The 24051-nt window shown below is 43.2% G+C and overlaps 1 protein-coding gene across 1 annotated transcript in view; it reads left to right on the forward strand.

The window, feature by feature from the left end:
* RELN (reelin) overlaps nt 1-24051 on the forward strand; it is a gene marked incomplete at its 5' end in the record, with an annotated part of 276672 nt that overhangs the window by 435 nt on the left and 252186 nt on the right. The gene's annotated exons all lie outside the window — the stretch shown is intronic.

A 24051-nucleotide genomic window follows, 5' to 3' on the forward strand; every position in this document is an offset into this window, starting at 1 on the left:
CCGAGTCCCCGCTCCTCAGCCGGCCCTGGGACGCATCCAGAGCCGCACAAGTTGCCGGCGGTCTGTCCCTTTCCCAGTTGAGTGGCTTTCGGGGCACCGAGGGCATCCTCCGCTCCTGGGGGGCTGCGCGCTGCCATCGGGTCCCCGCCGTGTGTCCCCGCGATGTCCCCGCCGTGTGTCCCCGCCGTGTCCCCGGCAGGCGCCGGGCGGGGCGGCACCGCGCAGCCTGTTGCTCCTTTGCGGGGCCACGGGCCGCGGCCGCGGGTCAGGCACTCACAGGTGCCTTTGGAGATGGAAGGTCGTGCCCAGAATTAATTAAAAATCCCACTTTTTGTAAGCGCCCAGGCGGAGGAGAAAAAAACAGGCAAAGTTGTTGACAAAGTGGTGTCTCTGCCTGGGGGCAGAGCCCAGGGCCGAGCGGGGTCCCGGGGCAGGTACAGCGCCCTGGGGAGTGCAGAGCGCCCCTGGGAGCCGGCGCTGTGCAACAGCCCCATCACCCTTGCTCTGCATAGAAAACTTCCATATGTGAAACGTTTTTAAATCCATAACGGTGGGAGATTGCTTAAGGCTACATTCCCTAATCCTTCTTCTCTCTTTGTGTGTTTGGAGTTTGCGATGCCACGGAATAAGAGCAGCTAATTCAGCAGTAGGCGATTGGAAACCAGAGAAAATGATAGTAAATGTTTATTTTAAACACCTTGCTCAAGAGCAGCTACTGTGTGATAGTCCCTGGCTAAAGATGGAATTAAACTTCTGGCTTTGATATGTTCCAGCTCAAAATTTAAGTTTCAGGTAAATTATTGAATAGTTGAGTTACGTGAAGATTCTAATTGAAATTTTTAGTGTAAAGACAAAAACCCCAAACACATCAAATACTCATTTTCACACAATATAAGGAATCCTGAAGTTTTGCCTATGTGTAAGCTTTAACAGCATAGTTTTACCCAATTCATAGGAAACTTTTGATTTTAAAATACTAGTGGCCTTTCTAAAAACCCACATATGTAAGTTCTATGGCTTCATCAGATTATTTTTCCCTTAGAACCTCAGATCTTACAGCCCGTAATCCACACTCCCGTTAGGTAAATTGCATTCAACCTGCTGAACCACAGATGTGCAGAAAGAAAAAAAAGAAGCTGGGATTTCCATTTCAGACTATTTTAAATGCTGGAGTTTTTGAAATTATGTTTCAACCACGTCAATTACAGAATCACCCCTTTCCTTTGCTGCCTTTCCCCCCGAGCCTCCAGCCCCTATTTAACCCTCTTTGCTGGTCTGGGGCTAGAGGATGGCGGCGGGCAGGGCTGTCCTGTGTGCTGAGGAGCAGGGACAGAGGTTCTTTCTCTGGGGATGCTCTTCTGCCGCTCGCCCTTTTAAAAGGGTTTTGAATTTCGAAGCGCCAGCTCTGGAAGCAGCGCCCCAGCTGCGCCCCAGAAGGCTGGGCTTTCCCTCGCTGTTTTGCGTCTCACCGAGCAAAATGCGACGTCTTTGAATCTATGAATCTACCTCTGCGCCTGGCGGGATTTCCCCGTGTCCTCTGTCGGGTTCTGCGGGGCCGCTGCTGCCCCGCTCCGCGCCCAGCCCGCCCGGGGAGCGCCTGCGGCATCTCCCGGAGCCTCCGCTGGCCCGGCCAAACCCGCCCCCCAGGCCTTCCCGTCTGCGGCGGGCACTGCCCCGCACTGCCCCGCACTGCCCCAGCCCTGCCCCGCACTGCCCCAGCCCTGCCCCGCACTGCCCCGCACTGCCCCAGCCCTGCCCCGCACTGCCCCGCACTGCCCCAGCCCTGCCCCGCACTGCCCCGCACTGCCCCGCACTGCCCCAGCCCTGCCCCGCACTGCCCCGCACTGCCCCGCACTGCCCCGCACTGCCCCAGCCCTGCCCCGCACTGCCCCGCACTGCCCCAGCCCTGCCCCAGCCCTGCCCTGCACTGCCCCGCACTGCCCCGCACTGCCCCAGCCCTGCCCCGCACTGCCCCAGCCCTGCCCCGCACTGCCCTGCACTGCCCCAGCCCTGCCCCGCACTGCCCCGCACTGCCCCAGCCCTGCCCCGCACTGCCCCGCACTGCCCCAGCCCTGCCCCAGCCCTGCCCCAGCCCTGCCCCGCACTGCCCCAGCCCTGCCCCAGCCCTGCCCCGCACTGCCCCAGCCCTGCCCCGCACTGCCCCAGCCCTGCCCCAGCCCTGCCCCGCACTGCCCCGCACTGCCCCGCACTGCCCCGCACTGCCCCAGCCCTGCCCCGCACTGCCCCGCACTGCCCCGCACTGCCCCAGCCCTGCTCCGCACTGCCCTGCACTGCCCAGGCCCCACCGCTGCTCTGCAAAAAACATCTCGGGCTGTCTCGTAAAGTCACCGTGTGAAGCAAGGGTAAAGAAATCAGACGCGTTCAAAGTGTGAAAACAGAAGGAAGCCCACAAGCCGAACTTGAAAACTAACTTGTTTACACAGTGCAAGGTGCAGGTGCACCCCGGTGTGAGCCGGACTCCTCATTTATATCAAACTTGCAATGATGATTTCTTTGCAAATTCGTGCATTGATTAAAAACTTATCCATGCCAAACCATGTCAAGAAGCACTGTCTATTTGCTATGCACAGTGCAGCAGACATATTCTTGAGCTAAGCACACTTCATCAGTTAGATATTTTGAAATATGTGGTTATTTTTAAATATAACAATTATCAATGTTAATTATAGCACAAGAAAAAAATAAAATAAAAACTACCCAGAGTATACAATCTGAAGAAATAATTTGAAGCAACTTGGAATTTTATATAATACAGTTTAACGATGCTGAAAAATGCCAATCTGTGCTGGTTGAGAATTTATCATTTATCATTAAAAATAAAACTTTAAAGGTGGTGTTGCAGGGACACAGAGCAGGATTTTTGATATGCTGCACAGAAGCACAGGACAAAGGGAGATTTACATATGTACAGTGAAAATTCACCTGCTCAGAAAGTGTATTAAAATGCTCAGAATCTTTGCAAGTTCCAGTGAGGCCCTGTTTTACTGCCCCTTCATTCTACAAGAACAGGTGACAGCAGCGTCCAAGAACATCCAGTTCAAAGAGGAGGGAATGGGATGAAACTCTATGCCAAGGGCTGGATGAGAAAAAAAATCTGATTAAAAAAATCAGCCACTGGCTTTCTGCTAATTTGTTTAGACATTTCCTTGGGCACTCAGAGGGGCAGTCAAACCACTGTGCAGCCAGTGGAGCTGTGACAGGGGCTCTCGGCCCTTTGCCCAACACAACGGGAGAGGAGCAGCATGTGTTGCAGAAGACGCTTGCCCAGGAAGCACAAGAGCTTCTGCAAGTGGCTTCTCTGAATCTGGCATTTTATTTCCCTCTGCCTCTGAATTTCATAAGTAAAACAAAGGCAATAATATTCCCTACTTTGCCTAGTTAAATTAGCTACATTAGGATTTAGCACTTCTCCCCTAATACTTAAAATTACTCCAGATTTGGCCCTATTCCTGCAAACAGTAAATATTTAATCACTGATTGAATAGGACCAGACCCATGCTGCATATAAATACGCTCTTTTATATAAGAGGACTGACTTGATACATCAGCAAACAATTTTATTACCTTTGGCAGACTTTTATTCCTTGAATTAGCTTATTTCAAATGTAATTAAGTCCTTGAGCTGGCAAAGCACTTATGAGCTTGCTCAAATGCAAACTGACAGTGTGCACTGGTTTAATGTAGGCACCTGCTCAGCTTCCTCTCAGCCAGGGGGTGGCTGCATGTTCAGGGAGCAGCACCAGGGCTTGCCTGGCTGGTTTGTAGCTTTCCTGATAGGGATGATCCTCGTTTGGTTTTCTCCTGGGTTTTCCTCTGTGATATGCAGAGTAGAATATAATTTCTTAAAAAAAAAAAAAAATCAACCCAATACCAGTGCAAATTGAAAATTTTTATACAACTCCATTTGGGTTTATTTGCAATCTGCAGTTGATTTTTTTAATCCATGTCAATGCGCCTTCAGTGCTGAGAGCATGTACCATGATTTACAGGCAGATAAGTACACTGGAACTCAATAAAGAAATAAGGATAAACTTGACTAAACATTGAGTCTTTACTGACCTTAATCACAGAAAGCTCAAAATGAACAGTCAGATTTGTAGTGTTTAAAAAATACAAATGGATTATCTTTATACTGTATTTGTTCTTATCCCTGAAGATTTTTTTTTTGCTGTCACTGCAAACAGTTCCTTTTTCCCAAGGTTTCAAATTTAGATCTTTTAAGAAAAATTTTGAACTGTTTTCCCATGATTGATGCTAAAACTCATCATTCTGCCCTTAAAATAGTTTTCTTTAATGGGACTTGAGTTTCTATTTCACTCTCTATTGTTCCTTTTTTTTTTCGAGAACAGATTAACCTTCAGTCCCCAAATGTTATCAGTTTCCATCTATGACTGCTACTATTCTTAGATATACTGTATATTGTCTAGAACTGTTGCTGTGATAGGTTGTAAAAAATAGTTTTTAACTATTTTAAGTGGTATTTGTACACTGTTTCAGCACTGATAAAGTGTTGCTTACAGTCTGTCCAATTCCACCTTTGTTACTAACTATTGTATTTTAGAAATACAGATTGTGACTTAGTATCTCTTTTCATTAGAATTACTTACATTTTTGATGGGCATTTTTGTTGTAAATTCTTATTGTTCAGATCATTATTAAATAAAAACTTGTTTGAGTTTGACACAAAGGAAGGGAAGAAAAAAACCCCTGGAATTTAAGTAGTGATGCGACTTAAGGTGTAATCAGGGTTGTAACTGGGTGGCAGAAACTCAGACATGGATACTTTCTGCACCAGTTATGCTGAAGTGTAGGAAGCTTTTAGTGAGTCAGTAAAAGTAAATAGTGCACACGAAGTGATGTTAGTGCACCAGTAACAGAAGAGCAGATTTGCATCTTTGTTATCCAGCATCAGCCCAAGAACCAGGTCAGCTTCTTGAGTCTTTTGCAGGCTATTCCCCCAAAACCTTTTGTGTCACCCACTTACACCCTCCTCTGATCTCTGGAAGAATGGAGACTTCCATCATATTCTGTTTAAAATTAAAGAAGTGTGGAAAATTTTTTGCTCGTGGGAGTCCAGTTAGCTCCAGGGATTATTTTAGAACTCTTCTCTTAAGGGACATTACATTAAAAACCTGAGTCTGGCAATAGGTAGCAATGGTGAGGGAGTTATTAGGAATGGGGAAGACCCTTGATCTTCAAGTCTCTCCTTTCCTCTGAGGTCCTTAGCAATATCTTGCAGTTGCATAAGAGTTTCATAGCACATAAAAATTTCACCTTGGGTCAGCATTTACTAAAAATGCCTTCATCCACCAGAGCCTCCAGAGTGCACCCTGACTCTGCTCTGCTGTATTTAGGATTCTCTTGCATGAAGTAAGTTTTGCAAAAGGAAGGCTGATTTATGAGTACTGTGGCCTGTTTGAATTTCTCAGATCTGAGCCTTACTTAGTGTGTTATTGAGGCAATATGAGTTTCTAAGTCTTGGTGCTGACCAATGCATTGTCTATATTTTTGAAGCTGGCCCCAAAGTTCATGTGGTGTGTGTTTACAAATGTTAAAGAGTTATGCATTTAGGATCCTGTGACCAGAGACTGATGAAGAGAGCCAACCTTAAAAGAAAAAGGTAGGCAAGGTCATAACTGACAGCCTCTTACAGACTGTGTTTCACTAGGGAAGATGTTTGATTTCAACGGTTTTGGCTGTCATCACTAATTTGTGGGCATCATAAGCACCAGCAGATGGCCCAGCCGAAGATGTAGTCAGGCACAGGATTGATGAAAGGAGGTAGAAGGTCCACAAAGGCCTAAATGAGCCTTTCTTGCAAATTTGCAGAAGAGATGTAATCTCCAGTTAAATCCTTTCTCCCCTCATCAGGGGGCTGCTCCCCCCTGCAAAGGAGACTTGATTGCCCCAAATAACAGAAATCAAAGCCAGCATGGAGTGACCCACATCTGTGAGGTGACATCTGACTGTGGGACAGACACAGCATTGTTGGTGTTGTGGGTCTGGGCAGGGCAGACTGGGCTGGGCAGGGCTGTGTACATGAAAAAGTGATCTCTGCCTCAGCGAGTTCACTGTCCAAGGCCTGGAGCTGCCTGGGGGGGCTGCCATGTGTGCATGAACCTTTTTATGGCATGTCACCCAGCACTGGAGTCAAGGAATAAAAGAAACCTCTAAATGGTTAAAGGGTGCAAAAATACTGTTTCAGTGAGAGTGTTGCACATATTTTCTGATTTTTGTGTCCTGAGATATTTTCTAATATGCATAATTTATCTGTGGAATTCATTGCCAAAATCTGTCCATGTAAACTGCTTTTAAGTAGAAATTTCTAACATGCATTTTTCTTACAAACAATTAATATTTGTAATTGCATATAAACAAGTATACATTAAAATAGGTGTGTATATGTATATATACATATATAACAAGAGATAAACCCTCAAGACCAAAGGTGACCAGTAAATGATTTAAAAGTCGGTTACCTTGGCATGGTGGTGTGTAGGATGTTTCTCCATTTCCTACTGATCATTCCACCAAACTTCTGTTAGTTCATTTGGTAAAACAGGGCAAGACTGTCAGACTGGCATAATTTCTCATTTTCCTTATTATTGCCTTGATGTGGATTTTTGGAGGCCACTCCTTTTGAAATTGTAGCTTTTTATGATGGTGCAGTACTACAGTATTTGCATATTGACTGGTTGAAGTATGATTTTCAATCTGATAATAGCTGTGGTGATGCAGCTGGGATGGATTCAGATGCAACCTTTATTTTCATTGTGTGTCTCATGCCCTACAGCTGTGGTTTAGATTTGTCATGAGTGTTTGCTGCATGGAGAGGGAAGGAAATGGCACTGTCTTACCTCTGAGAATAAGCAACCTTTCATATCAGCCCTTGTTATGAGAATTTCAATAGTCTCTGATGAAAGGTTCAGTCTTTCTAACATGCTTCCTTTCTTTGTCTTAACATTTCCTGCCTTTTCATTGGGCATGAAAGGTGCACAGAGTGCAATGTGTGTCTGGAATGTTTGTGTAATTCCCACCTTTTTCTCTCCCACCAGCTGGGACTCACCTTTGGGATAAACATAGGACAAGCTTTCTAAGTGCAATCTTTGACATCTGTCAAAGCACACTAGCAGATTGCAGGGGGAAAGACCTTCTTAGGTTGTCAACACAATGCCTTCTTGTTAGGCAGGTAGTCTTCCTCCATTCCTCCTTCTCTTAGGTCAGTCCTGGAAATGGAAAACCATAGCATGTGTCACATAATTCCTGCTGGGCTCTGCCAGTGGACACTGGCATCACAGAGACAGAGATCTGGCAGGTCCATGCCCACAGGACCTTCTCCAGGTCCCTTCAGTGCTCAGATGTGCCCCACAGCTACACATTTTACTCTTTTTCTAAAAGGAAGAAAAGGATCAAGGAAGTGGGTATTTTGAAGACTTTGTTTTGCTTTAATCTATTTCTCACTGAAAATGTGCCTTAAATAAGACCATGTTGGAGGTGTGTATAACCTGCATGGAGAGGGGGTACTGTGGTTTATTGGGGCATTAGGGTTTGTACCTGTTTATTCTACAGTCCAGGACCAGGCATTACTCTGTCCTTCTGCAGCTGGAGAGGTCCTGGCTGAGGCTGGAGATGGTGCCCAGTGGCCAGGCACAGAGCCACAGGCTCCTTGCCATTGTCTCCTGCAACCATCTGGAGTGGCTGCTGCCTCCATGGCATCAGTGTTCCCTGGGCAGCTGGGCTCAGCTTAGCCTCAGGCTGAGGCACCTGTGGGCTTGTTCTTTGTCTCACCAACCTCAGCATCACCTGCGTCATTCTGGACTCCCTGCACTGTGGTTGTTGGCTATTCATCCTTGTCCTGCTGCCTTCAGCATGGCTTTCTGTTTGGGGATACTGTTTGGTGATGTGGGTTTTGCTGGTAGAGGTCTCCCCAAAGCTCCTTTCTGTCCACCCAAGGGGGATCCTTGGTCTTCCCAGGGAATCAGGACATCACTGCCTGCTACCTTTTAGTGTTTCCTCATGACCTATTGTAAACAATGTCTTTTATGTGAACATCTCTGTCTAGAAAGCAGGATGTGTCCTGGGGGACTGGACATGAGTGACTTGTGAAAATTGCTGGGGAGCAGGAAGGGAGTTCAGGCACTTTCCCAAAGGCTTTTATACCAAAATGAAGACTGTTTGTTACAGTCTTTGTAACATCTCTCTTGCCGTATTTTTCCATCCTGACAACAAAACAGAAGTGGCTGTTCCCTGCTCCTCTCTAGCACTTTGATATTAATATCGGTTGTGAGAGTTTCACAAGCATCTCCCTGGGAAGAGAAATCAATGGCTTTTCCCAGACTGTGTCTATTGAAGTTCAACCTGCAAGAGCCCTGAGTGACAGCAGAATCCATCTCCCTTCAGGTGCAAGCTTTACCTTACACTACCCTGTCTTACATCCCATCTCTCCTCACTTTGTGTCAAACTTCAACATTGACCTTCCTAAAATATTGTATGCTGCAGGTTTCTCCATCCTGTGCAAGTGCCTCAGTGCATGCCTGAGTTCTGTCCCATTTTCCTGGGGTGACAAACATCCCAGAGTGTACCCAGCCCTGCAGTGGGACCAGTGCTCCCCACAGACACTGTCTGAGGGGATGCCTTGCTCTGCTGGAGGGAGGTGGTGTACCTGCCTGGGGACAGCCTGTCCCCAGCTCCTTGCTGAAGAGCTGTGTACCAGCAAGGAAGCATCAGATGGATGGTGGCCCTGTCTGCCTTCACCCCCATCACCTCCTCCCCGTCTCCTCTCTGCCTGCTCAGAGGAAGCAGCTCCAAGGGACAGTGCAGAGTATTTGACTCAGGTGCCCAGAGTAAAATGTTATTTGGTTTTGCTAGATGAGAAGCTTTGTTAATAAGCTCAGCCTTATGGGTGTTGGGGTTCACTGAGTCTTGGACATATTTGTGAAGCCATGTGTAAAACTATTGCTGTGTCTCTCCTGGAGCAGAAGCCTTGGGGCCTGCAGCCATGCAGGGTGGTTGCTGGTTTCTCTCTTTGATTTTGTAAGATACAGCAGAGGGGAAACAGGAGTGCTCTTGGTCTTCTGCAGCAGGCTGAGCTGATTAATCATCAAGAAGGTCTCTGTGTGTTTCCCAGAATGGCTTCTACTCACAGGTACAGGTTGGTGACTGCTTGTTTCCCACAGGAGACAGGGCTGTGCTCATTGGCCTATGGGAACTGAGCTACAAACCAGAGTGAGATGAAATACTAAGAGCTCTTGCCCCAGGCTTAGCAAAATTTTGATTACCTTAGATTAGACAATCATTTATTCTTCCCCTGTCTGCTTGAAGGGTAGTTTTGTAAATAAACAGGTATGACCCAAGAGAGCTGAGACAAGAAAAGGGTCTGCCTGCCAGCCCTAGCTCCAGCTGTGCCTGTGTCTCCTTCTGTCCAGTTCACCATTCCTTGCTGCCATGGGTGGCTGCATGCTGGCACCTGTCCCATGTCCCTTCCAGAGCCTGGCTGCAATGTGGCTGTACACCGAGTGGTCCAGCTGGTGAAAAGCACACAGAATAAGGGATCTCACTGTTTCCCTCTTTCCATCTCTTCAGTGTAATTTTCAAGAGTGCAGTTAGATAATCAAAAGTTGGCATAGAAAAAACCTCTGTACAGGGAAATCCATCAAGCAAGCTCCCTCTCATGCACAGGCATGCATCCAAAAGCAAATGCTGTTTTCCTCTCCTCATGCTGCTGCATCCCATCTGCAGGCAGCTCCTGCCCATCTTGAATTTGAAGGGATTTTCATATTGGTTGTCCATAAGTGGCTACGTAGGTTGCTCCTTGGGAATGTATGGGGGAGTAGTGGAAGTTGACTGTCTGCCCATGTGAACATGATGGCAAAGAGGAGGGAAGGAAGTGGGAAAAGAGAAAGCACACAACACTTGCTGCCCAGAAGACTTGAAGAAATCTGGGAATATGTTTCTCTCGATGGCTGAGAGGTAGTTTGTGGTCATATAATTTAAAAAGTCTGGTAGAATATTCATTAATAGAGAGGTTGCAAGGATGACGAAAATCAGTTTTCCTGGGCAGGAGGCCTGTGTTCTTGCAGAAAAATACTTCATGGCAAACCTGTGTCTTCCCATGTGGATCCTGCATGGGGGAGCTCTTCCTGTGCTAGAAATGAAAGCAATGGGTGTGTAATCAGCCTTTTTAACATCTGAAAACAGCAATGTGACCCTCTGTGGCCTCTCCTCATGTCAGGCCCTGGGATGTGAGAAGTCATTCATCACATCACGGGGCTTGGCAAGGTCTCTGCCATTTGCCTTCCACTGTTTCCATTGCTCTCCGGGACAATACAATGCATAGGAAAGAACAAGAAATATAGATAATATTTATCTTTCTGGCTAAACAAGCTGTGGCTTCCAGCCCACAATAACCTTCCAGTGTTCCTATGTCACAGGGGAAATGCATTGCTAGAAAAAAACAACACTCCTTCCAGAATTAGACACATTCTTCTGGACACTGGATGAAATTATTATTATCATAGCAAGAACTGCAAAGAGAAACAAAACAGCCAAACTGGCCAAGGCAAAGATCCTTGTTTAACAAACTGTTGCTCAGCCTTGCAGTGCAGCAGTTTGTGGGTATGCCAGGTATCAAAATGAAAGAATCAGTATTTAAAAGTGCTTAAAAAATAGTTCCAGTATGTTTGGAAATAGTCCAGTATGTTTGGAAATAGTCCAGTATGTTTGGAAAAAAGAATCCATGGCTAAAGTTAAACATTTTAAACAGTGTTAAACATTTTTGTACAGAAATTCTTCTGACTCTGGCCCAAAAAAAGTGTCGTCTTCAGAATATCATTCAGGTTAGTACAAAGATCCAAAACCTCTGGCAAATACTTTAATGCTTTCCAAGTACAATAGTTCATTTGCTGATGGCTGATACCCTGTCAGATAGTTTTTCAAGTTGATAGTATTCTTGCATGAGGAATCCCAACCACAGCAATGGGCTGGTGGAGAATGGATTGGGAGCAGCCCTGCGGAGAGTGACTTGGGGATGCTGGTGGATGAGAGGCTGAACATGAATGTTCACAGCCCAGAAAGCCAAACATGTCCTGGGCTGCATCCAAAGCATTATGGTCAGCAGGGTGAGGGAGGGGATTCTGCCCCTCTGCTCCACTCTCACAAGACCCCACCTGCAGTTCTGTACCCAGATCTGGAGTTCACAACATAAGAAGGACTTGAACCTGTTGCAGGGAGTCCAGAGAAGGTCCGTGGAGATGATCAGGGGGTTGGAGCACCTCTCCTGGGAAGACAGGCTGAGAAAATTGGGGCTGTTCAGCCCAGGGAAGAGAAGGCTCTGAGGAGAGCTTGGAGCAGCTTTCTGGTATCCAAAGGTCAACAAGAGAGGCATTTTTACAAGGGCATGTAGTGACAGGACAAGGTGGAATGGCTTCAAACTGAAAGAGGCCAGGTTTAGATTAGATATTAAGAAGTAATTCTTTGCTGTGAGGGTGATGAAACACTGGAATAAGTTGTCCAAGGTAGTTGTGGATGTCCCATCCCTAGAAACACTCAAGGCCAGGTTGGATGGGGCTTTGAGCAACCTGGTCTAGTGGAAGGTGTCCCTGCCCATGACAGGGAGATTGGAACCAGGTGGTATGTAAGGTCTTCCAAGAAAAATTATTCTATGATTCTCTGAATTTATTCAGTTAGAATTTCCATGTTTGTAGTGAATTAATTTGTAATCTGATTTTGTCGAAGATGAAAACTGATAATGTATTTGAATAGAATTTGGTAACATTTTAATGGGAAATGGGGAGAAGTATTGAAATATTTGAAATATATTACTATTACTTTCTAAACATAGAAAAGTATCTTAATTGTGAAACTGACTGTACAAAAGAAAGTTACATGCATAATCAGAAAATGGAATGAGACTTTTCTGCTTGAACAAAAGTCTTTATCTAATTTTTTTGGGTTCATTGAAGATTTTTGTATTGACCTAACTGATATTTTAATTTATTTTTTTGTGACAGATCCCCAAGTACTTCTTTTATGTTGGCCCAAGCTTTTTCTTTCTTTTTCTTTTCATTTTGGTCACTGAACCAAAAATTGAACAGTTCTACTTCTGACAAGTTGACCATTTAATTTCCGGCCACTGCACAGATCTGATTCAGACTTCTCCACTCGTGTTTGTTCCCAAAATAAATTGCAGAATTATAATTCACTCCTTAAGGCAGCAAAGGACAGTAGCAATAGTAAGATTTCCAAGGTAATAAACTCACATTTTCTATAATGATACCTGTGGTTACTTTGTGGCTACTAATGTGTAAATTGACCACATTTTCCTTTATATCTAGTAACTTTTCAGTTTTATTTTTCAGCAGAAATCTTTTCTGTGTTGCAGTGTTTGGTAAAAAAGGCTTAGAGGAGATCTCTCCCTTCCCTCCTTTTTGCATGTCTTACAATTAAAGGGTACTTTGCTCCTGATCTGGAAAACCTGTTGCAGTGCATCTACAGAATCGTGGTTCATTGAACTAGATAAAGAGACCTTCATGTCTTTAAAATTATCTTTTTTCTTCACAGAATAATATTTACAGGGTTGTCCACCTCAAACAGAAATGAACTGCTGAGAGCAGACATAGAAATTGCATTTGAATGATGCAGGTTTATTTCCTTCAGGGAAGAGATCCCTGTGTTCTTTATTGCCCTGCTTTTCCTTCAATATGTAGTTAATGCAGTTATGAAGTATAAAGGAGTTTCAGCAGGGCTGTGATGTTTGCAGAATTTGCCTCAACCAGCAGAGATGAAAAAGTTTGGCTAGAGCTGGCAGCACCAGTCCCTCCCCAGCCTCAGGCAGCCCAGATTACTCTGTAGACCTTTTCACTCAAAGAGATGTAAGTTTTGTTTCATCAAGTGGTAGCAGATGTTAGGGAGCCTTTATGCTGCTCATCACTGACAGAACTCCAATGCAGTGGCATCTGGCTGTTTTCTTAGTACAAATGGTGTTTTTAAACTCTAAACTGTCTTTGAGCAGTGGTAGTAGTGCATTACATGCTGACTACTCTTCTTCTGGGACCTTGCCCAAACCCCCAATGAACAATTCCCCCCCAAGTGCCTTTTGCCCAATTAGTGAGATTACAGTAGAGAGCAAATTCTCCTTCTAATTGCAATATTTTCCATTCGAGAAAGCACATTGTAAAATTAGTTACATTACAAGATTTCTTTCGATTGCATTTCACTAACTGCTAAGAAACACCAGTAAGTGATTTGCACTGTAACTAATAACCTTTCATTCCAGATGTACAAATCCTGCTCTTTTTGCAGTTACCAAGTGTTTTCTACATACAAACAGTTGGAAATAGGGACCTTTTTTGTTCTGATTGATGTATTTTCTCTAGAACATGTAGATTTTTCATGAGCTGCAGAACTCATACAGATGACAGTAAGCATAGTACCTCAACTCTTCAGAATGGTCAAATTGTTGACAAACCAAAATTGCATATTCTGTCTTGGAGGGTGCCAGCTTTTAGCACTTGAGGGAGGTGAGGGCTGTCATCACCATGGAAGAGGATCAGTGCCAGCAAAGCCCACAGTTCTTTGATGAATCACATAATATGAGTTATGAGGTGAAATCTTTGGACAGCAGGACAAGATTTAATCCTGCTGTCCTCTGGAAAATTTCCCTAATTTACTGCTCATGCAGAACCTCTGGATGGCAGTTTCCATCCCTCTTGGGGCAGTGCTGCATTGGGGCAAACCTGGCTGTGGCATGCAGGTGCAGGCAGGTGAGGCAGAAGAGATGATCACATGTGGGGGAGCAGTCAGATTTTCAGCTTACCAGGTTTTTCCCTCTCTTCACTGCTTTTTCAGAATGCTGGGCTCATTGCTCAGAGATTTAGCATCCACTGCTTCCATGTAGTGGCTTCCCCCTACACTGCTGGGCAGAGGTGTTGGTGGGAAAATCATGCCCTGGTCAAATTATCTGGAAAAGGTTCCAGCTGCATGGCAGTTCAGTTCTCATCTCTTCTGCTGAATTTAACATGTGTTTGTTCTGGTTAGCATGCAGAGCGATTCTAATTTGTTTGAATTAGAGGGGAATCATCCTCTTTGTGCTTTTTTTACATCAAGAGCACTGTGCTCTGGTACAAAGAGAGATTGATGCCTTTGTAATTATCTAGGCCAGAATTTGATGGCCCTTTTAATTTTAGGTTTTACTTACAAATATCTTACATAGGTATTTACCTTTAAGACAAATTGGGAATGAATGATAATAACACATTGCATTTTCTCCATTATTTTTGAGTAATTTGGAAATGTTTAGGTATGATTAAAGGATAACAAATTTATTTTAATTATACACTTAAGAGCATGTTCCATGATATTCTTTGTTAACGCCTGTTTATTTTACTGTTTCTTGAGCTTTTCTGTTGCAGGCAATCAGGTTGCTGGTGGGATGAATAGTTACATGTTGGGTGGCGAAACCTTTAATGTGCTCTTCAGAACCAGAAGAGGTGCCACAAGGAAATATATGTGAGAGACATTAATACCTATTTTGGAGATCTGGGTCTATTTATTATGTTTAATGTATGCATCATGGCAGGCCTAATGCAATGCCTGTCATGTGCCAAATGACAGCTCTACTGTCTGGTGTTTTATAATCCCCCTGTAATATCTCCCACAAAGACCATGTTTCAGTGGCTTAGATCTGGCTCAGGTTTTGTATTGGTGGGAGCACTTTTTATGGGGTACAAAGCTGGTAGGATATTGGGCAGGAATTAGGAATTACTAGAAAATCTTCCAGTTCTACTTAACAGAAAACAAAACAAAACAAAACAAAACAAAACAAAACAAAAAAACAACAAAAAAAACCCCAAACAAAAACCAAACCAAACCAAACAAACAAACAAAAAAACCCACAATCAATCAAACAAAAAAAAACAAAAACAAAAACAAAAACAAAAAAAAAACAAAAAACAACAAAACAAAAACAAACAAACAAAAAAAACAAACAAAAAAACAAACAAAAAAAACAAACAAAAACAAACAAACAAACAAAAAAACCCCCAAACAAACCTCAAAAGAGTTCTGGGATATCTTTAAATATGAACTTCCTTAAATTTGTACCTAAGGGCTCAGGCTCATTTTTACTTTCCAAGAACACAAAACTTCGGAAAGATGAAGTTGAAGGTTTTGTGACCTATTCACTGTAGGAATACCTTTTGTTGAATTTGTAGCCTGCAAAATCCTGTGTTACTTAAAAAGGTACAAACTGGAACATTTCCCAGTGAGAAATGGAATAAGAAAGAAGTGTTTCTCAAACTTAAAGCAGGGTTTTTACATATTAACTAAAAATATGTTGCCACTGAATGCTTTTAAATAAAAAAAAGCTGCTTGCTGTCTCTGCAAATAAATTGGGCAGAGATTTATCCAGGGTATTTCAGTCAGATGAATGGAGAGATACTTCCATCACTACTAACATGATGGTTATTCCTTCTAAATATAAACTGATAATATTATATATTAAAGGCTTGATTATGCTGTTAAGAAGATTAGTGCATTTAAACAGAAAATAAAGGCTTATGTGCCCTAAATGTGAAACCAAAAGGAGAGGGTTTTATATATGCCACTATCACAACATTCAGTACTTTTGAACAAGATGTTTTCCCCTTGGAAATACCTGTAAGGAATAATCACTGCCTGCTGCCTCTGGGAATAGGTGGGATGCCTTAAGTCTAATCTCTTTCAAAGTGGTAATTTAAATATATGCAGGTATTAATCTTGGCCTGTTTGGGGCTATTTATGGGAGTAAGCATCATGATGGCATGTGATCATGTCCACAAGGTCATTTTCTGTCTCATCTGTTTTCTGTACATTTTGGGGATACTTCTAATTGCAGAAACCATGGCAAATCTATTAAAAAAAACTATCAGAAGGGAAAAAAGGTTGATGATGTTTCTAAGATAGTTCTCTGAATCAGATCTATGAATTTAAAATATTTAACACATATTAAAAATTTCAGTGTCTTTTAATATTGTACTTGACTTACAAGACACTGTCTCTAAGGACCTTGTATCTCAATCTTCTGATGGTATTGAATTTATGACATTGAATTTAAGACTTTTGTGCTCATGTCATGAAGCTTGTTAGGTAGTGTTTAACATGTCTACTTTTAATTTTTTTTTTTAATTCTTGTTCTTTATAGCATAGTAGTTCTTCTCAGTGAAAGATTTATAGTGATGGGGGAAGACTTGCAGTTATCTCCTGATAGATAGCACTCCTTGATTTCCTTTTATGCATGTCTCAAATTAGATATTCTGCACCTTAATCACAACATCATCTTACTTTATCTTTTAAGAGTTAAAGCACTGTGATTATAAATTAACTTAGAAATACCATCAGATCTTCTGCCTCGGGGCTTGTCTTTGTTTCTGACTCAAGCATTGCTCCATGGTCAAGTCCTGTCCAGAGAAAAAAGCTGCTTAATTGAATCCAGTGGGGGCTGCAGTTTGAGTGGGCTGCTCTGTCTGGAGGCAGAGCTGGAGTTGTTGTTAACCACAGCCCTGTTTCCCTGCCTGTGGCTGTACTGGGGCTGCCAGGAAATGTGCAGGCACCCAAGGTGCTGTGTGGGTGAAAGGTAAATGCTTCACTTCAGAGGCCAAATCATGGAGTTATGGACTACTAGGTATGTTGACCTCTAGGTCTGTGGCTTTTCCCCCATTTGTTGCTCAGGATCCCATGTGGAGCAGTTCCAGCCTCCCTGAGCCCCTCTGGCTTTTGGCAGCACATCCCCCTGCCCAGCACTGGCAGCCTTTGCACTGGAAGGGGATGTCAGGTCTGGCCTGGGCTGAGATCCTTTGAATTTTCTGCCCTACTTCCCCATGAGCTGGCTGGTGCCAAGGAGAAGGGCTGCCTGTCCCTTCTTGTCCTCCAGGACAAGCTGGGCACACAGCTTTGCCTGTCCATCTTTTGAGGCTGGAAGCCGAGTATAGAACCTGGCCTTTCCTGGGGCTATGTATGCTTTTTGTACTGCCTGTTGGAACCATTCCAACACATATTCTCTAAAATACTAAAAAAACCCTGAAGTTTTTAGTTTAATAGTTTTTACATCCCTGCAAGAGCTGCCGTCCTTTAAACACTTAAACTTCCCTTTACTCCCAGTGGTTGTTAGTACCATTGCACAGTAAGTAATGTCCCAAATATCAAAGCGTCCCTGTATGTGTTTTTTGCCTCTATTGCTTTGGTGCTGTTATTCTTGGCATAACAAGGTGTTGTAGACCAATATGGTAAATAAATATTCTTTACACTGCTGTGGTGTGGTTGCCTTCTGTGCATGCTTATGCTTGCAAATCAATATATTTTTCCCTGAAGAAAATTTATGGGCACTTTCCTAGGGTACTGTCAGTACACTGTCTATCCTCCTCCCTTTGGAATGTGTTGGTTAACCTTGGTAAATCAAATGTAGCAGGGATACAGGTCTCAAAGATGCAAGAGACCTGAAAGCTTGATGGAAGTTGGTAGCCAGCAGAGTAAAAGGACCCAGGGTTATGCCATCAACTACAACTGAAGGCAGTCAGGTGAGCTCAGCTATTTATTAGCCCTAGAAGAACACAGAGAGAGAGGAGGGGCCCTGCAGATGCCCCAGGCACAGAAACTCCTTAGGGTACTTTGCTGTACCCTACAGACACTGGGGAATGCAGCTATGAGGGACTGATCCCCACTGAGAACAGTTTTCATTTTGCTGCTGAAAATAAAAAACACTCTCCTACCAGCACCCTGTGGTGCTGGGCACCAGGGCATGGCTGTCCTGGGGCTTCCCCCATGGCCAGGATGGCCTGGGGAACATGTGGCCCTGTCCTGGGTGAGCAGAGGTTGGCAGTGATGGGGAGAGGCGACTCTCCACTAGGGTGGGCATGGATGGGGGTCCCCAGGATAGCAGGGCTGCCCCAGCACTGGCAGCCTCAGCTCCCACGCTTGCACCAAAGCCCTGAGGAGCAGCAGTGGGGCTTGGGTTTCTAGTCGTATATACAAGATGATTTGTTGTCCTGGATGCATAACCAGTTCTAATGACCATCAGAGGTCAATGGCTTTTAAACCAAAGGTTGATCCAGTCCCTGAAGTTTTTCTTCATCTCCTGCATAAAGAGGAGCTTTCTGTGAAGGGAACTGCAAAGAAAGAGCATGAGGATCCCTGTGGGAATAAATTCTCAGAAGAAGGAGGATGAAGGCAATAATACAAAGCCTTTGAAGACCTGAAGGGCTGAACTCTGGTGGTGTGGGCTGGGTGGAAGGTGGCTAAGGCACTTGTTTGTCCCCTTGCCTGAAGGTAGCCTTGGGGCAAAGCCCTTCTCAGGCACCAGCCCTGGCAGAGACCAGTTCAGGGCCAGGTACAGTGAGATGTGGGAGAATCTCAGCCATAAACAGCATTCCCCATTACCTTCAATGAGATTTTTATTGTTATTAGGAAAGATCTTCCCATGAGATCTTAACTTTTGTGCTGTGCTCTATGCAAGTGTGTTTAAATATTAAATGATTTATTTCTGTATTTTCACTTGTCCTCCATGGGAATGACAAGGATTTTAATGTAGTGCAGAAAATCCTTTGAGATCTTCAAATTAGAAGAGCTCTAATGGGATAGAGTCCTTTTTTTTTTAAGCATAAAATGATGTGGTTTTGATTATAATTGATGATATCCTTGTGAATCTCTTGAGTTAAATAAAGTGAATCAGGTAAACAAAGTATTTTGTCTTGCTCAAAAGCATTGTTGCAAAAACAAGAAAAAACCACATTTGTAATGTAATTAATTTGAATTTATTTTACCAAAAAGAAACACTTTTACTGAAATGGCAATATTTTAATTTTGCGCATTATCATGGGATCACTTTAAATTTATTTTATTTTAATTTAATTTAACTTAATTTCTGTATGATATTTGCATTTGGGTCATGTTCTGTGGAAATGAGATCATTTTTCCATTGGATGTAATGTTACCAAAATGGTCCTAGTGACTGGAGAATTTGGCCTTGAATTAATTCCAATGCAATTGTAACAGAATATTTTTAGGTAAAAGCGGTGATGCCAGAGAAACATGCCAACTTAGGTAATATTTAATACTTGAAGTCCAGTGCTGATCAAGACACCACTTTCCAATTTCCCTTCCTGCAATCTGCCTGCCCTCTGCCAAGCACTGGTGTGTGATTAATTGACTGACACGAAGTCTGTTATTTACATTGCAGATATATTGTAAGTAGACTCCAGGTGAAGCTCGCAGCATGCTGCATATTTACTGCCATATGTTCAGGAGGTTGTGAACAGAAAAAAGTAAATCTAAAGCCAGAGGAGGTATTAGAGGACACAATAGAAAAGCTAATTATAAAAGCCTTCAAAAGCAGTCCCTGCTTCACCGTTTGATGTCCCAATATGTAATTACAGAGAACTAGGAAATAAGGGAAGATAATAAAAGGAAGATAATAAAGGGAAGATATAAAACCCAGGGTGTGCTAGTTTGTGAGAGAAGAGGAAAACAGAGCTCCCAGCACATTTCTCCTTTAGCTGTTGGAAAGGAGGGAGGGCTGTGAAGGAAGATGGAGGGGGCAGGTGTCCTGGATGGCATGGACAGGGGAGTGTGAGCTTGGGGGAATGGACAAACTTTGTCAGTGATGTTTTTGGGTGTAAACTGGGGTTTCACCCTCCTGAGGGAGCTTTGCACCAGGTGGGATGGCCAGAAAGGGAGTGCTGGAGCTGGCAGCTGTATCATCCCTATTGGCAAGAGGTAATTTGTTCCCTTTAAGCGAGGACAGCATGGGAGGAAATCACCCCTCAGGATGCTGCCCTTGTTATAAAGCCCATTATGGGCTGCCTGTGCAAGCAGAAAATCTTGCTCTGCATCTGTTACTGTGTTCCCTACTAATGTATATATTTTCCTTGCTATTTATATCGCTTCTGAGTTAGGCTTCCACTATGAGCGTCACAGTGTGTCTCCCATTGTTTCACAGAGTGGCTGGTAAGGGTAGTTTAGTGAGGGTTATAAATTTTGATAAAATAGAAGAAAAATATGTGTCTGAATCCTAGCTTAAATCTCCATGTATAGTAGTAGATCAGTATTTCTTAGAAAAAAAAGGTGCTGCATTTCTATGAGCTACACACATGTAGTGGGGAGCTGGAGATCAGGACACTCTGGGGCATATGAAGCAGCTTCTGGCTGGAAGGTGCAGGCAATGTGGGGGGCTGGAAATGACAGCTCTAATTTTGCTCCAGGGCTTGAGGGAGAATGTCTTCACTCATGCCTCGAAGGGCCTTCCCCAACACACAGCTCAATTATTTGGATGGTAAGCTGATTAGAGGATTTGAAACCAATCATCCAAAAATGGTTGATGCCAGCCTCCAACTGACACATCAACTTACTGTCAATAAGGGCAGAGATGAGACACATTTCAAATTACAGTTTTGAAGAAGGGTTTCAAACACCTTCAGAAGGTTTGTAGTGAGCAGGGAGAGCAGGCAGCAAGCGGCTCTTTAACATTCCTTTGTGTCTGTTCTGGTTGGCACTGGAGGTTTGTGTGATGCCAAGTGGTGCTCGTGTGCTGCACTGGCTCCCGCTCCATCCTGGCAGGCAGCTGGGCTCTGGGGGCACAGGGCTCCCCAAATCTCCATCCTGGCAGGCAGCTGAGCTCTGGGGGTACAGGGCTCCCCAAATCTCCATCCTGGCAGGCAGCTGAGCTCCAGGGCTACAGGGCTCCCCAAATCTCCATCCTGGCAGGCAGCTGAGCTCCAGGGGCACAGGGATCCCCAAATCTTCATCCTGGCAGGCAGCTGAGCTCTGGGGTACAGGTCTCCCCAAATCTCCATCCTGGCAGGCAGCTGAGCTCCAGGGGCACAGGGATCCCCAAATCTCCATCCTGGCAGGCAGCTGGGCTCTGGGGGCACAGGGCTCCCCTGGGCTGCCTCTTCTTGGAAGGCAAGAAAGGTGTTTGCTCAGGAAGAGAAAATAGGAAGAGATCTGGGTTGGTTCAATGAGAGGATAAGCTGGAAAAGGTACAAAGAAGATCAGATGCTTAAAGTATCAACTCCTTGATCTCCTTTAAAGAATCCCCAAAAATTCCAAAGAAAAAGTTTCCAAATTCCCTCGTTGCAAAATTTCAGTTTCTTAGCAGATTTGCAGCCTGACTTTGCAACAACGATTTACATAAGTAAGCCTGCAGATTTGATGGGAGCAGTAAGGTTTATATGAGAACAGAAAAAATCCTGAGAATGTGAACCATAAAAATTACAGGGTTTTTAAAAAAGTATTTTGCTATGTATCATTGTTGAATGATTACATACATACTTGTCCATGATCTGTGGACAATTTAGTGTTTAGGACATATTTCTTTACTTTTATAGTTACATTCTGAATAGCAACTTTGCATTCATAAAATCTTGCTTTAACTGTATCCCCATTTAATATAAAATTATCCCCAAATTAATATACATATTATTGTATTTGTTGCACATGAAATTTCAAAGGGCGTTTTTCAATTGTTGAAAATAAATGAGGTAGAGAAAGGACAAAAAATGTCAAATGTGACAAAGAGACCATGGAGGTGATTGGTTGGGGACAGAGGGCTCCTTTGCTTAGTGCTTGCATAGTGCTGAGCACTTCAGTGTTTACTTATCCTTTTCTGCTTTAATGTTCCTCTGCTGCTCCTACAGGGACTGCTCTCAGTTTCCAAGATGTCAGGCTTGATGTGGACTGCCTCAGATTCTAAATACCTATGGCATGTGCTAATGAGGTTTCCAAAGGTTTCCAGCACATGTGAGTGCAGATGAATTTAATGGGAATCCTGTTGCTCAAATTTTTGCAAAATTCAGATTTTAGATATTTCTGTATGGATGCTCAAAGACTTAGAGCCCTGGAGTGACCTGACAGGGAGAGGAATGAAAGGGCACCTTTCTCAGGGTACTGATTTTTCAGAGGATTTAGAGAAGCAGTAGTTTCCAGATGTTTACCTTTTGGTTGTGTTTAGTCGAAATCAGCTAGTGGGATCAACAGTTAGTGCGAGACATGTTGGGGAAACACACTTGTGATTCTGTCATGCTGTTTTTCCATATGGAAATGAGACTTACCCAAATGTTCCTTGCTGGACTGCTTTCTCGAAAATGAGAGGAAGCAGAAAAGGAGTGGGAAAAACTCATGTTCAGATTTAAAAGGAACTTACAAAGGTAAGTAAATAGAATTGCAGGTTTTAAAGTGAGTCTGTTCTGATGTAACACACAGAAAACAAAGGTGGGACAAGGAAAGAGGAAGATCTGCAGAGGAAGTTCTGCAAACTACCTTGAAACCAATAATACAGAAAAAAGAGACATTAAAGACATTAATGAAAATTTGTGTCCAAAAGTTTAACAGTTTTACTTGTGTATCTCATAGCAGGACACTGACATAATTTGCATATATTTTAAAATATTTTGTTGTCTGGTGAGATTAAATAGAAGAGCAAGGTCACCCCAAACAAATTGCCATGAAAATTTGAGAGTTCAGATGCAAAATCTGCCATCCTTTACCATGATGACTTGTACTAATAAAAAGAAATAATAATATTTTACTCAGCTGTAAAATGGCCCTGGGCCAGTGACTGAGTAGAATTTTACAGGCCCAGGTGAAGAATTCTGAAGAGGAGCAGCTTTTTCATATGAGAAGCAAGATTACAACCATTGAGGCAAGAGGAGAGAAAGGATGAGAACTTGACCACGTATAGTGGCTGTATAGATTTAAATGTGTTCACTGAGATTCCTGGGTGCCTGTAGTGGCAGGCTATATCTAGTAATAAAAATGTGGTTGTAATAGTTTTCCTTCATAGAGTAGTTTCTGAGCTACCTGGTGTTTTAAAATCTGCTGAGGCTGTTTTTAGGACACTTTTTCACATCTTATAAAAACCATTTTCTAAGCACTTGTACCTAAGTGTGCAGGTAATTCCAAAGCCACTTGAAATATTCTTTCAGTATGAGACTTTGACAGAGCAGTTTAGTTTCAGCACTAACTCGCCTGATTTTGAAAGGCATTCTATCCTTGCAAGTAGTTATACCAGTAAACCAGTTAACTGCAGGTGGTTACATTTGCTAATCAGATGGATAATCATTATACATTGGTAAAAGAAAGGCAGCTGCAATTGCTATAGAAGATTGTCAGGAGTTTTTTAGCATAACAATGAACTGCAGCACCTGCCATCCCAATATGTTTTATAAATTTTACTACTGGTATTATTTCCTAGACTGCCCATAGCACAGAGTGGTCTACACAGTATTCTAGCTGTAACTTGAAGACATTTTCTTTTCAAATGTGTTGTCACATCTGCTTATAACTTTCCAACAGCCTTACATTTTAGATCAATTAAAGGTTTGCTTTCATTAAAATGGTGTACAGATGTTTGGCAGATTTATCTATTGCTCTTTCTAATCACTGGTCAATTTGAAAAAGATTTTTCACTTAAAAAAAAAAAAAAAGGAAGAAAGAAAATCATGTTTCAGATCAGTAGTTTAAACTTGTGTGGTTCTGCATGTGTGTAACTCAGAGACTACCTGCTGGGACCTACAGGTTTCCTCCACTTTAGGATTAGATCTGTGACCAGATTGAAGGAATTTGTTTTGCAAGCAAGAGACTTAGTTGTGCATAAATCACTGGAATAACTTAAGTATGTCTTTGCTGTGCTATATGTGAGGTATTAATATCCATTTTTGTCATATATATATATATATATTTATATATGTCACTTTTCATTCTCCTTTAATTTAATTTCTGCCAATCCCTGCCTTAAGATAACCCTAAAAACAGCAATCTGGCCAGGGAAGACTGCTTCTTTCACCTCTCACAAAAAAAGCAACATCTGTTAATATAAATTGGTGAGGATTAGTGTATTTGACAAAGCTGTGCTTTCATTGCCACCTGGACCTGCTTCTACTGACTGCTTACCACAGGTCAGTTTGGGAGGAGCACAATGAACCTGCTATAACATCTATAGTGCTTACCCATGAGAAAAGGTAATAAGTCTTTAAAATATCTCCATTTAGCTCTCTGCACCTCACA

This window comes from Zosterops lateralis (genome assembly GCF_965231275.1).
Source record: "Zosterops lateralis genome assembly, chromosome: 4".
NCBI classification, from domain to species: Eukaryota; Metazoa; Chordata; class Aves; order Passeriformes; family Zosteropidae; genus Zosterops; species Zosterops lateralis.